Source organism: Suricata suricatta, chromosome 9 (genome assembly GCF_006229205.1).
Source record: "Suricata suricatta isolate VVHF042 chromosome 9, meerkat_22Aug2017_6uvM2_HiC, whole genome shotgun sequence".
In the NCBI taxonomy this organism is placed as follows: Eukaryota; Metazoa; Chordata; class Mammalia; order Carnivora; family Herpestidae; genus Suricata; species Suricata suricatta.
Window position 1 is genome coordinate 135468422 of NC_043708.1, and position 11568 is coordinate 135479989.

General features: G+C 47.0%; 1 long non-coding RNA gene across 1 annotated transcript in view; it reads right to left on the bottom strand.

The window, feature by feature from the left end:
* Positions 1-2837, bottom strand: part of LOC115302017 — a 5314-nt gene extending 2477 nt beyond the window's left edge. The window contains exon 1 of the long non-coding RNA XR_003913389.1: positions 2584-2837. This is a non-coding gene — a long non-coding RNA (uncharacterized LOC115302017). The remainder of the gene's footprint in view (positions 1-2583) is intronic.
* Between the last annotated feature and the right edge of the window lie 8731 nt (positions 2838-11568).

Genomic DNA, 11568 nt, shown 5'->3' on the forward strand with positions numbered 1-11568 from the left:
AATGAGAGCAAGACAGGAGGTCTGATCAAGCTCTAACGTTTATTCAAGGGGGCTCATTAGATACACAACCGGGGGGAAGAAAAATGTGGGGAAGGGGAAAGAATGCTGAGAGGCAGTCAGTACCAGGAACCTGTCGGACGGTGACAGATGGTAATCTCCGTTCCTGGAGTCAATACTTATTTATGACCCTTGAGGAACTAACAGTTATTTACTGCTGTTTATTTTGCTGTAACGTTCCGCTAAGGTTGGTTAGTTCTGCCTTCATTTTTCCATCACAGTTCTTTTAACCCTTTGGCTCCCGGCAGGGCTCTGTGCTGACAGCTCAGAGCCTGGAGCCTGCTTCTGATTCTGTGTCTCCCTCTCTCTCTGACCCTTCCCTGCTCGCGCTGTCTCTGTCTCTCAAAAATAAATAAAAAACATTTTAAAAAATTGACAAGAGCCAAAAAGTGGAAACAAACCCTGTATCTATTGGCAGATAAGTGGATAAACAAATGTGATATATACAGGCAACGGAATATGACTGAGTCTTAAAAAGGGCTAAAACTCTAACACATGTAACGGTATGAACCTTGAAGAAATCACGCTAAATAAAATAAGCCAGGTACAGAAGGACAATTATTGTAGGACTGCACTGACGTCAGGTACCAGAATTCAGAGGCAGCAAGTGAAGTGTGGTTACCAGAGCTTGGGGGGCGGGCGTATGATACGGAGTTACTGTTAAACGGTACAAATTGTTTGGGAGGATGAAAAAGGTCTGGAGATGGGTGGTGGTGATGGTTGCACAACGCTGGCAGTGTCACTGATGTCACCGAACCGGACACTTAAAATGGCTAACGGTAACTCGTATGTCCTCTCTGCTCTGACACACACAGGGCCGCAGGCGTGCGCATGAGCCTGGGGTTCCGGGGCTGAGAACTGAGCCGCGGCTCCTGTCTCCATGGAGCCCGCAAACTTCCAATTTATAGAAGTGCATGAGTGAGGACACGGAACGATTGTAGTCGGTTACGCTTCCCGAGAGGAGGAGGCACAGCTTTGGTCAGGACGCAGAGAGGAAGGAGGAAGGGGAAAGCCCAAGCCAGAGCCTTTATCGGGGTTTGTGCAGGGAAGGCAATAAGCCAGGGCAGGGAAAATGGCTTGGGATTGGCTGGTGTGAATAATCCTGGTGGCGTGGGGGTGTGGGGTCTGTTCCCAGATGTCTAGGACCTGGCCCTGACGTGATTTCGGCAGGGGACACACTGGCATAGCGAAGGAGAGTCAGATAAGGAGGTGGCTGTGGTTAGGGACCGAGAGTGGCTGATAGGACTTTCTGTGCTTGAAAAGGTCGGATCGCAGGCTTTGGCTCTTCCTTTGGCAGTGTGTTTGGTAGATGTCAAACGGACAAATACAGGATCTAAAAAAACACAGAAGAGCTGGCCCTCTGGCTATCTGGTATCAAGGAAACTTTCGGGTGACTGTGGTGGGGACTCTCAGGAAGTAGGGCCTAGGTTGCTCTAAATAACACGGGAAACGTTTTAAGAACATTTTACTCTGAGCGTGAGAAAGAAGAACAGGTGGGAAGTATGAGGAGTCCTTCTAGGCCAGCCCACAACTCAGTTTTCCATTCACATGGCATTAGCCAAAAAAGCAGGCCTGAAAGTTTTGGAACCTCTAATAATATTTTCGTTGAGTTTGTGAACTGTATTAAAAACATGATGTTGAAGGGGCACCTGCGGGGCTCAGTCAGTTCAGCATCTGACTTCAGCTCAGGTCATGATCTCACAGTCCGTGGGTTCGAGCCCCATGTCAGGTTCTGTGCTGACAGCTCAGAGCCTGGAGCCCGCTTCAGATTCTGTGTCTCCCTCTCTCTCTGCCCCTCCCCCACTCATGCTCTGTCTCTGTCTCAAAAATAAATAAACATTAAAAAAAAAACCCCAAAAACGTGATGTTGACAATTATGTCTTGGTGTATTTCTCAGGTCAAAGGGTATTCTCGGGTCTTCCTTGCTGGAAGGTCTGAGCTGATACTTAGAAAAGTGTCTGGACAGATGAGTGGCGCTGTATATAATCGTGGGGAAGGAGTAATCATGGTTGGAGACACAGGCAGGAGTGTAAGGCACTGGGGAGTGAGTAGTCCCCTCCCCCAGGGGTCAAGGGGTTGACTGATGTGAGGCAGGTGCCTCACGGGACTCAGTTTCCATGACCAAAGCACAATCAGCAGCTCAGCCAGACACGGAAGGTCACAGACTCAGGGTCTATGAGAGCCCCTGTGCCCAGGACAGCCCAGTGTGTAGCCAGTTATTGTTTTAATTGTGTGCAGCACGAGGCTTGGAGGGCTTGCTTCTTCCATCACAAGCTTCTGAGTGATTTCTGGCCATCATAAGGAGTCTAGAAACTCCAGGAGGCATAAGAAGAGTTTGCCCAAGACTCTAGAGTGAAGGAGTTTCTATGGACACTAAAGGGAGTGCCTGTTGATTTTAATTTGGAAGTAAAATTTATAAATGAGGAATATGCCCCCAAAAGGACGAAAAGGTACAGGATCTATACGTCTGCAATGAGTGTGTCAAACGAGTCTCCTTGGAGAAGGATGTTAGGAGTCACGGCATACCTGTGCTCCTGGTGGACGCGGTGCAGATCCTGTCTGCACGGACTGCGTGTGGTGGCAAAGCTTGAGGTTCCCGATGCCTGGAAAAGGTGCGGTGCGTCCCCTTGGAGGTGAGGCTAAGTGCGGCTCAGACGCTGCTGAAATAGGGACTCGATGTAACAGATCAGCCACATTTATAAGAACAAAATAGAAACCCATCACTGATTGGATCGGTTCAGTACATTTTTTGAGAGAGAGAGTGAGAGTGAGCACGAGTTGGGAAGAGGGGCAGAGGGAGGAGGGAAGGGGGAAAGAGAGAGGGAAAGAGAGAGAGTGAGACAGAGAGAGAGAGAGAGAGAATCTAGAGCAGGCTCCACATTCAGCATGGATCCCCACTCAGGGCTCAGTCCTGTGACCCTGGCTTCATCACTTGAGCCAAAATCAAGAGTTGAGATGCTCAACCGACTGAGCCACCCAGGCGCCCCTCAATTCAGTAATTTTAATAATATGAGATGTTGGGTAAGGGGGCCAGAGCATTAATGACGCACTAATCCACCCTGAGTCACCTGTTACAGACTGTTAGCGTCCTTCCAAAGCAGGTATGCCGAAGCCCCACCTGCACTGGGGCTGTATTTGGAGATAAGGCTTTATGAACACAAAACTAGGATTACCCGGATCATGATGGCTGCAGGGCCCTAATCCGGCAGGACTGGCGGCTCCGCGAGAAGAGGAAGAGGGAGATTTCCCTTTCTCTGCACCGGGACGGAAGGCACGTGAGGACACGGTGAGAAGGCCTACCGGCCAGGAAGAGAAGCCTGAACAGAACCTGAATGAGCCAACACCTTGATCTTGGGCTTCCTGCCTTTCATAACTGTGAGGAAATAAATTCCTGCTGTTCAGGTCAGCCACTCTGTGGTATTTGGTTACGGCAGGCCAAGCTGACTGATACAGCGGCCTTTGTTGTTTTTTTCAGGTTTGAGAGACAGGCGAAATTGGCCTGTCAAATGGAAGAGTGGGGATCATCATCCCTCTGTTAATTAGGTTTTATATAATACGTTTTAATCCTCGTTGGCCCTATTTTACCTTGCACTGAGCTGTAATAGCTATTTTAACCGACGGGTCTGTGGAGTCCCACTGTATCAAGCCAATTTGTCAGTGTCAAAGATTTAGTTTGTTGGGTTTTTAAAAAATGTTTATTTATTTATTTTGAGAGAAAGATAGAGAAAGAGCGTATGTGTGCATGTGAGCAGGGGCGGGGCAGAGAGAAGAGAATCCCAAGCAGGCTCCACACTGTCAGTGCAAGAGCCTGACTCAGGACTCGATCTCACGAACCATCAGATCATGACCTGAGCTGAAGTCAAGAGTCAGAGGCTTAACTGACTGTGCCACTCAGGTGCCCCAGCCAAAGTTTTAGTTTTAATTTATACCTCATTGTGCTAGAGAGTGTGTGTCCAATATAGCATATTTTTAGGGCAATGGGTATTATGACTACGGAAAATTTAGGCAAAGCTATAGTTAAAATGAGACATTCCTAGTTTTTTTCTCTAGCTTATATTTAATTACTTTCTTAAGGTTATAGCAGCATGATGTTTAAATTTAGTGGAATCTCTGGATATAACTATAATTTGAGCTCCAGCATTAAGACCATATCGTTTCGTCAATTGGTACATTTTAACAGGTGCTAAAGTTAATTTAGATCCTGGGCTGCAGACACACACAAGACACTCAGCACTGTTTTTAACCTTTTGTTATATAAATTGTTTTCGTATATAGGTTGTTTGCACGTAAACTTTGAGTTTCCAATTGGGGCGAATCAAGGAAATGTCTTTTAGTTAGATATCATAGATACATATGTAATGTATCTATTATATATTTGCATTAAGTTGTTTTATAGATACATAAGATATTTAGCTGCCTTTTATTTTCTCCCCCTGTATCCAGGGTTTGGTTTTCTTTTGTTCTTTTTTCTCTACCATTTTTCTCCGCTTTGAGGCTTTCCGCTGTCCGAAGCAGTGGTTGTTAGTTTCTATCTCCAGCTGATAAGAGAAAAGAAGGAGAGAGAAGAATCCAGGGTTAGGTAGAAACCTCTCCCGGTATTTCCACAGCCTAACCTGTCCCTTTCCTGTCATCCTCCCAACACACAACGTTTTTTTTCCCTCTTAAACAAAATCTTTTAGGCGCATTTGGGTGGCTCAGTCAGTTGAGCATCAGACCTTGATTTTGGGCTCAGGTTATGACCTTGCGGTTTGTGAGTTCAAGCCTGCTAGGGATTCTCTTCTCTCTCAAAACAAATAAATAAACTTAAAGAAGATCTCTTAGGAGCACCTGGGTGGCTCAGTCGGTTGAGCGTTCGGCTTTGGCTCAGGTCATGATCTCACAGTTCGTGGGTTTGAGCCCCGCATCGGGTTCTGAGCCTGGAGCCTGTCTTCAGATTCTGTGTCTCCCTCTCTCTCTGACCCTCCCCTGCTCACACTGTCTCTCTCTCTCTGTCTCTCTCTCTCAAAAAATAAGCAAAACATTAAAAAAATTTAAAAATACAAAAACTAGAGGTTGCAATGGTATTTTATAAACCTTCGGTAGAACATATCCTATTACATCAAGAACACTGAATTTTCAAACTAAGTGCTAGTAAGGTAAGTATATTTACACTCCTAATCACTCAGGAGCAAAGTAAAAAACGTAACAGTTAAGAGACCAGGTACATGGAGCAAGATCTTAATTGAATTTAAGGTTAGGGGTGCCTGCTGGCTCAGTTCATCAAGATGCAACTCTTGATCTCAGGGTCATGAGTTTGAGGCCCACTTGGGTGTAGAAATTACTACAAAAATAAATAAAACTTTAAAACTAAATAAGTAAATTTAAGGGTATGTATACACAGCCTGCCTTGTGTTGTGGTTGCTGAGAAGATGCAAGGAGCTTTCTGAGATAGCCAGTGATAACTGCAACGTTCTTCTGGAATATTCAGCGTTATCCACAAGGAACTTCGGTCTCGGAGTGGGATGTAGTGGGTATCAGTAGGTCATCATTCCTCCTGCAATAGTTGGGGGGAAAGGATAAGCTACAAAAATCATATAAAATTTATTTATTTTTGAGAGAGAAAAAAAATGTACGCATGGAGGAGGGGCAGAAAGAGAAGGCGACACAGAATCCAAAGCAGGCTCGGGCTCCACGCCGTCAGCACGGAGCCCCACATGAGGCCTGAACTCATGAACCTCGAGACCATGACCTGAGTCGAAGTCGGACGCTTAACTGACTGAGCCGCCCAGGTGCCCCCCAAAATCCTATGTTTAAAGATATCAGAGGGCAGTGGAACCAGAGAAGAAGAGCCCGTCCTAGGTGAGCTGAGGGTGCTGGTCATTGTTTCCTGGGTCATTTGTGGAGTCTGGTCACAGGCTCACGACTGGGCGTGGCTTACGCTGAAATTCCGAGGCCACTCAGGCTATCCCAACAGGCTGGAATCTAGATCCGAGGCTCTTCTGCCCATGGGCTATTTGATAAGTGCCGGGGTAGAAGAGGGGCCGGGGACAGGCGAGGGCCTGGCCGGCGCCTCGGCTGGAAAGTCGGGGTAAGATCTGCGGTCTCTCAGTGTTGAGAAGGCAGCATCCCGTTAAAGGCAAGGGCCTGCAACAAACCCAAGGCAGCTCTCATTCCCGCGATAATTAAAAACAGGGGGTGGGCGGAGTCTAACTCTGCAACTCACTCCAACTCAGCTCCATTCCTGATTGGATCGAGGCATCACCCCTTTAAGCTATGTTGCCTTCTTGAGGATGGATAAAGCCTCCGGGGGAATATGATTAACTTCAGCTTCTGTGATTCCTTTATACACAGTATTTGGCATATAAGAGAAAATTACAAATCATGGAAAAAGCAGGTTATCACAGACTGAACACTGGCCTCCCCAAGACATGTCTGTCCTAATTCCTGGAGCCCGTGAATGTAGAGACTTTGCAGATGTGATTAAGGATTTTGAGACGGAGACATTATCCTGGTTCATCCAGGGGGACCCAGTAAAGGCACAGGGGTCCTTACGAGAAGGCGGCAGGAGGTCGTGGTCAGTAGAAGGAGATGTGAAGATGGAAGTGATAAGTTGGGGTACTGGGAAGAAGGGGTCACAAGTCAAGGAACACAGGTGGCTCCTAGGAGCTGGAAAAGGCAAAGAACCAGATCCCTCCTTGGAGCCTCGGGAGGGAGTCAATACCTTGACTTTAACTCCGCGAGACTGATTCTGGACCTCTGACTTCTGGAACTGTAAGATGGTAAGTCATCATTGTCTTAGACAACTACATTTGTGGTCATTTATTATAGCAGCAATGGGAAACTAATACAGCAGGGCAGTGCAACAGACCATCAAGGGTGGGGGGGTGAATGAGACAATAAAAGTAGAGCCACGTCTCATCTGGATGTCAAGGATTTAAAATAAGTATTTAGGGGCGCCTGGGTGGCTCAGTCAGTTAAGCTTCCAACTTCAGCTCAGGTCATGATCTCACGGTTCGTGGGTTCGAGCCCCGCATTCGGCTCTGTGCTGACAGCTGGGAGCCTGGATCCTGCTTTGGATTCTGTGTCTCCTTCTCTCTCTGCCCCTCCCCGGCTCACACTCTGTCTCTCTCAAAAATAAATAAACATTAAATAATAATAATAATAATAATAATAAACAAAAATAAAATAACTATTTAAATATGTCAAAGAAAATCGTGGGAGCAATGGACAAAATAGTGACCAGAGGAGGAATTTCAACAGAGAACTGGGATCTCTGGGAACATTCCAGAATGGACAGACCTAACATCTGAAATAAAGAGTTCAGATGGGCTGAGTGGAAGAGTGGACACAGCAGAGGCAAGAGGTGGCAAAGTTGGAGACGGGCCAATGGGAAACATCCAAATGAGAGTACAGAAAGATAAAATGGCAAGAACAATGTTAACTGCAAAGAATATAATATTTGGCTAAGAAGATTATTCATTCCTTTAATCTTAGAATGTTTGTTATAGGAAATAAAAGGGAATTTGTGTATTTAAACTATAAAGAAACTCACTTTATAAATCATATTGTAAATTCTCCTGTTTGCCTCTTGGGTCTAGTTTTCTCTCATGGATTACAAGTAACATAAAGTAAAGCTTCTAGCAGGTTCGAATCGAAAAACTCTGAATTTGTTTTCACATTTGTAAAATGGAGGTGGCACTCATCTTGCAGGATTAGGACGAGGAACAAGTGACATGAGCCCCTTAGCATCAGGGCCTGGCACAGAGTGAGTGTCCGTTTTTACGGCGTTTTCCCCAGGCCCTGTCGGAAGACGCACCAGGGTAGAATGAGGCACTGATCTCCCATAGCATGAAATGAGGGTAAATGAGATCATGGATGTCAAGTGCTCCATTAAGTCCTTAAATGGTGGGTTTTCCTATCATAGCATGAATCTCAGTTTACTGACTCACGTGTGCAATGAATGGTGTTTTCTTTATTTAAAAAATGTTTTCAATGTTTATTCATTTTTTGGAGAGAAAGAGAGAGACGGCATGAGCAGGGGAGGGACAGAGAGAGAGGGAGACACAGAATCCGAAGCAGGCTCCAGGCTCTGAGCTGTCAGCACAGAGCCCGATGCAGGGCTTGAACTCACAAACCACAAGATCATGACCTGAGCCGAAGTTGGACGCTCAACCGACTGAGCCCCCCAGGTGCCCCAATATTGTCTTTGTTTTTAGGTAATTTTATGTGTTGGGCTCCCAATCGGCTAGAGTGACAGCAAATGAATCTCAGGAACTTGGGCCCCTCTTTCCTTTCTGCGGAATGGTGTCCACATTCTAGAGGCTCATGTCGTGTCGGCGAGGAGAGGGTGGGCGGGCCTTATCCTGTTTCCCCAGAGTCACCCAGAAGTATCTTGTTCCTGTACATGTGCCTTCCGGTCACTGGATGCTCTCCTCAACTTCCATCCCAGTGCGGGGGCCACGGGGGTCCTCTGCCGCTACGGTGCAGGACGAGGGCCCCGGGGGCTTGGGGCGGCTGCGTGGGGCACGGCTTGCCCAGGCACCTAGATGGTAGTGCCTTCTCTGCCATCATGTTCCCCGGGGTGCTGGCCGGGAAGCAGGGCCCCAGGCCTTTCTTCCTGGACCCACCTCAGCACTGTTCTCACAATCAATTCCTCGTTTAATAAGTGTGAGGGGCTTTTAATCTGGTCTCCACAGAGAACTCTGTCTTCTTAATAGGTGCCGGTCTCTGGAAATGATTGTTTTTGGATGACAGGATCCCCTTTTATCTTGGGGGAGTATGTTCCAAGGCTTCCCCCCACCCCACCCAGGGGATCCCTGAAACCACGGAGAGTTCTGAACCCATAAACTGTTTTTTCCTGTACATACATACACAGTTATGATAAAGTTCCATTTATAAATTAAGTGAGAGATTAGCAACAATAACTAATAATAAAATAGAACGATCTAACAATGTACTGTAATAAAAGTTAAGTCAATATGGCCTCTCTCTCTCTCTCTCTCTCTTTCTCTCTCTCAAAATACCTTATTGCACTATTCTCCCCCTTCTTCCCGTGAGGATGTGACATAAAACGCCTACATGATGAGGTGAAGGGCGGTGGGTGACATAGGCGCTGTGACCAGTGTCCGGCTACTCCTGACCCTCTGACACGCTGTCAGGTCCTGTGCTTCTGAACTGTGCTGACACAGATAACTGGAACCGGAAAATGAGACTGCAGATAAGGGGGAGGATGCCTACCGTGTTTTCTGCTTTTATTACTACTTCATCTCTCACCTGAGCCAATGAACAGAGAACTGGCTGAAATGGATGGAGAAGGGCAGGAGGGAGGTTATAACAAGACAGTAAAACTATGTCCTGCATGGCCTTCCGGCCAGAAAACAGCTGTAGAACCGGACAAGAGATATGAGCAACCACTCCCGGGCACTGAACAACAGGCGGTGCGTGACAGTGATCTCTGAGAGAGGGGGACCTCAGGAGACATACCCCAAATCGTCCTGGCTCTCTGCTGGGGAGCAGGTGTCCAAGCCCACCGTGGAGCGCTGTGACGCCCTGCTGTGTCAGGGGGCAGAGGTCACAGTCCAGGGCTGCTGATCCAGGTCGTACTGCTGGAAGGGACGTGGAGCATTGCTCCACGTGTGGGAGGCAGAAATCCATGTGGGAGGTCCCCTGTGAGCCGCTGGCTGACAGCTGGGACGCTCGTGTGGAGGGGAAGACCACCCGAGGCTTCTGGGAAGAGGCCGCTACGGGGCTGAGAAGAACAGATCTAGAGGACTGGCAGATAACTGAGTCGAGGGCACCTCCAGGGCCAGGGAGCAATCTAAAGTTCCTACCCATGCAACAGGAAATAGGAAAATGGGACCCAGATGAAAAACAACAGCAGCCCGTAGAAACTGACCTCAAGATGGTCCAGATGTTGGGTTTAGCACAGACTCTAAGTATTATAAATATGCTAAAAAATGGAAGAGAAAACATGTTCCAAAGAATTAAAAGAAAATATGGCCAGAATGAGCGTGCAAATGGGAAACCAAGACCAGCAGGTAAGGGGTCCGGGGATCCAAGGGCTCTCAGACTGCTCTACCCAATCTTCGTTATTTTAGAGCCTCCTTCACTCCTAATTCCAGAGAGTCCTGGTTCTTTTGATGGCTGTTCCTTTTTAAGATTCTGTGGTATAATGTAAACTGAGTTGGTTTTCATCTCATCCCACTTCTGGCCCGGGAATGGTCCCTTGGATCTGCAAACACAATCACTCTTCCATTGTCTGGCCTCCAAAATTGTGTTACTGTCGTCTCCTCTGTTCTCCTCATCTTTGTAGATTTATTGTGGTTTTTGAAAAATCAGTTTACGATGGTTTTAATAAGGGTTTTAGAGGGAATGAATGTAGATGTGTGTGTTTCTTCGGCAGTTACAGCCCAGAACTGCTGCATTAAGTCTTAAAAGTGATTTAAATAGCATAACACTTCCTGGAAACTGTTCTCCTCCAATCTGTGAAGAGCCTTCTGTTGGCCTCCCCCTCACTAAAAGGCCTCAGATGAGATTTCTTAATCTGTCTGTCTTCTTGTGCTCTCAAGGGCCACAAGGCCTCCAAAATAAATTACAGTTCTGCCAGTCCCAAGCCCACTACTTGGACATGACAAATCAGCAAGAGAGAGACACTCCCTTTCTTCTAAGGAAGCCGCATCCGCAAGGGACCTGGGCTCACCATGACTTTACAAATGCACACCTTCCTAGACATGCCTGGCTTTTGATGACAGCAAATATTAATTTATGCTTCAAAGATAAAACCCCCATTGCATCGAACTCAAGCTAATGACATTAAATGATTACCTAGATTTAAAAATCTAAAAGGCTTTTTCTTCCCTTTAACGAGAACTGCCAGCCCCGGCACTAATTATCCTTGATTCTAGTCAGCACCTCACTCTCTTGCCATGGGGGGGGGGGAGTGCCTTTGTTGGACACAACTGACGGGGGCAAGTCCTGGTTCCTGTTAGAGCCCTCCGTGCAGTTGGTATCACCAGACGTGCTTCCAGCCTGTGTTCTGGGCCGAGGACATCTACGTGGTTGGAACTTTCTTCTATTTCTGCCTTGGCTGCTCTCTCAATGGGGAGGAGGCCACTCCACTTCAGGTACAGAACTCCTTCCAAAAACCAAACTACCATTCCTGCCTGCTGTCTAAGTGCGTCAGTATTAATTTTATGTACCTCCGCCGGTCATGGTACCCTTACACACCACGCCTGAGCGAAGCCCACCCCTTTACTGCCAACTCCCACACACGAAAACAACCGTGTAAGTGACCTACTGCTTTTGCACACCCTCTGTCCACCTTCACACAACTGTTCTCCCCTCTTTTTTGTACACAGAATCTTGATTTTGCATCCCTCTTCCCCTAGAAACTGGCTCGAGGCAAACCTCGGTTAGCTGGGTACCACTTCCCGGGATGAGACTGTTCAGTGTGGATAAAGTTCTGACTGCTTTGTTGTTGTTGTTTTAGGTTTATTTATGTATTTTGAGAGGAGAGAGACAGAGAGAGAGAGA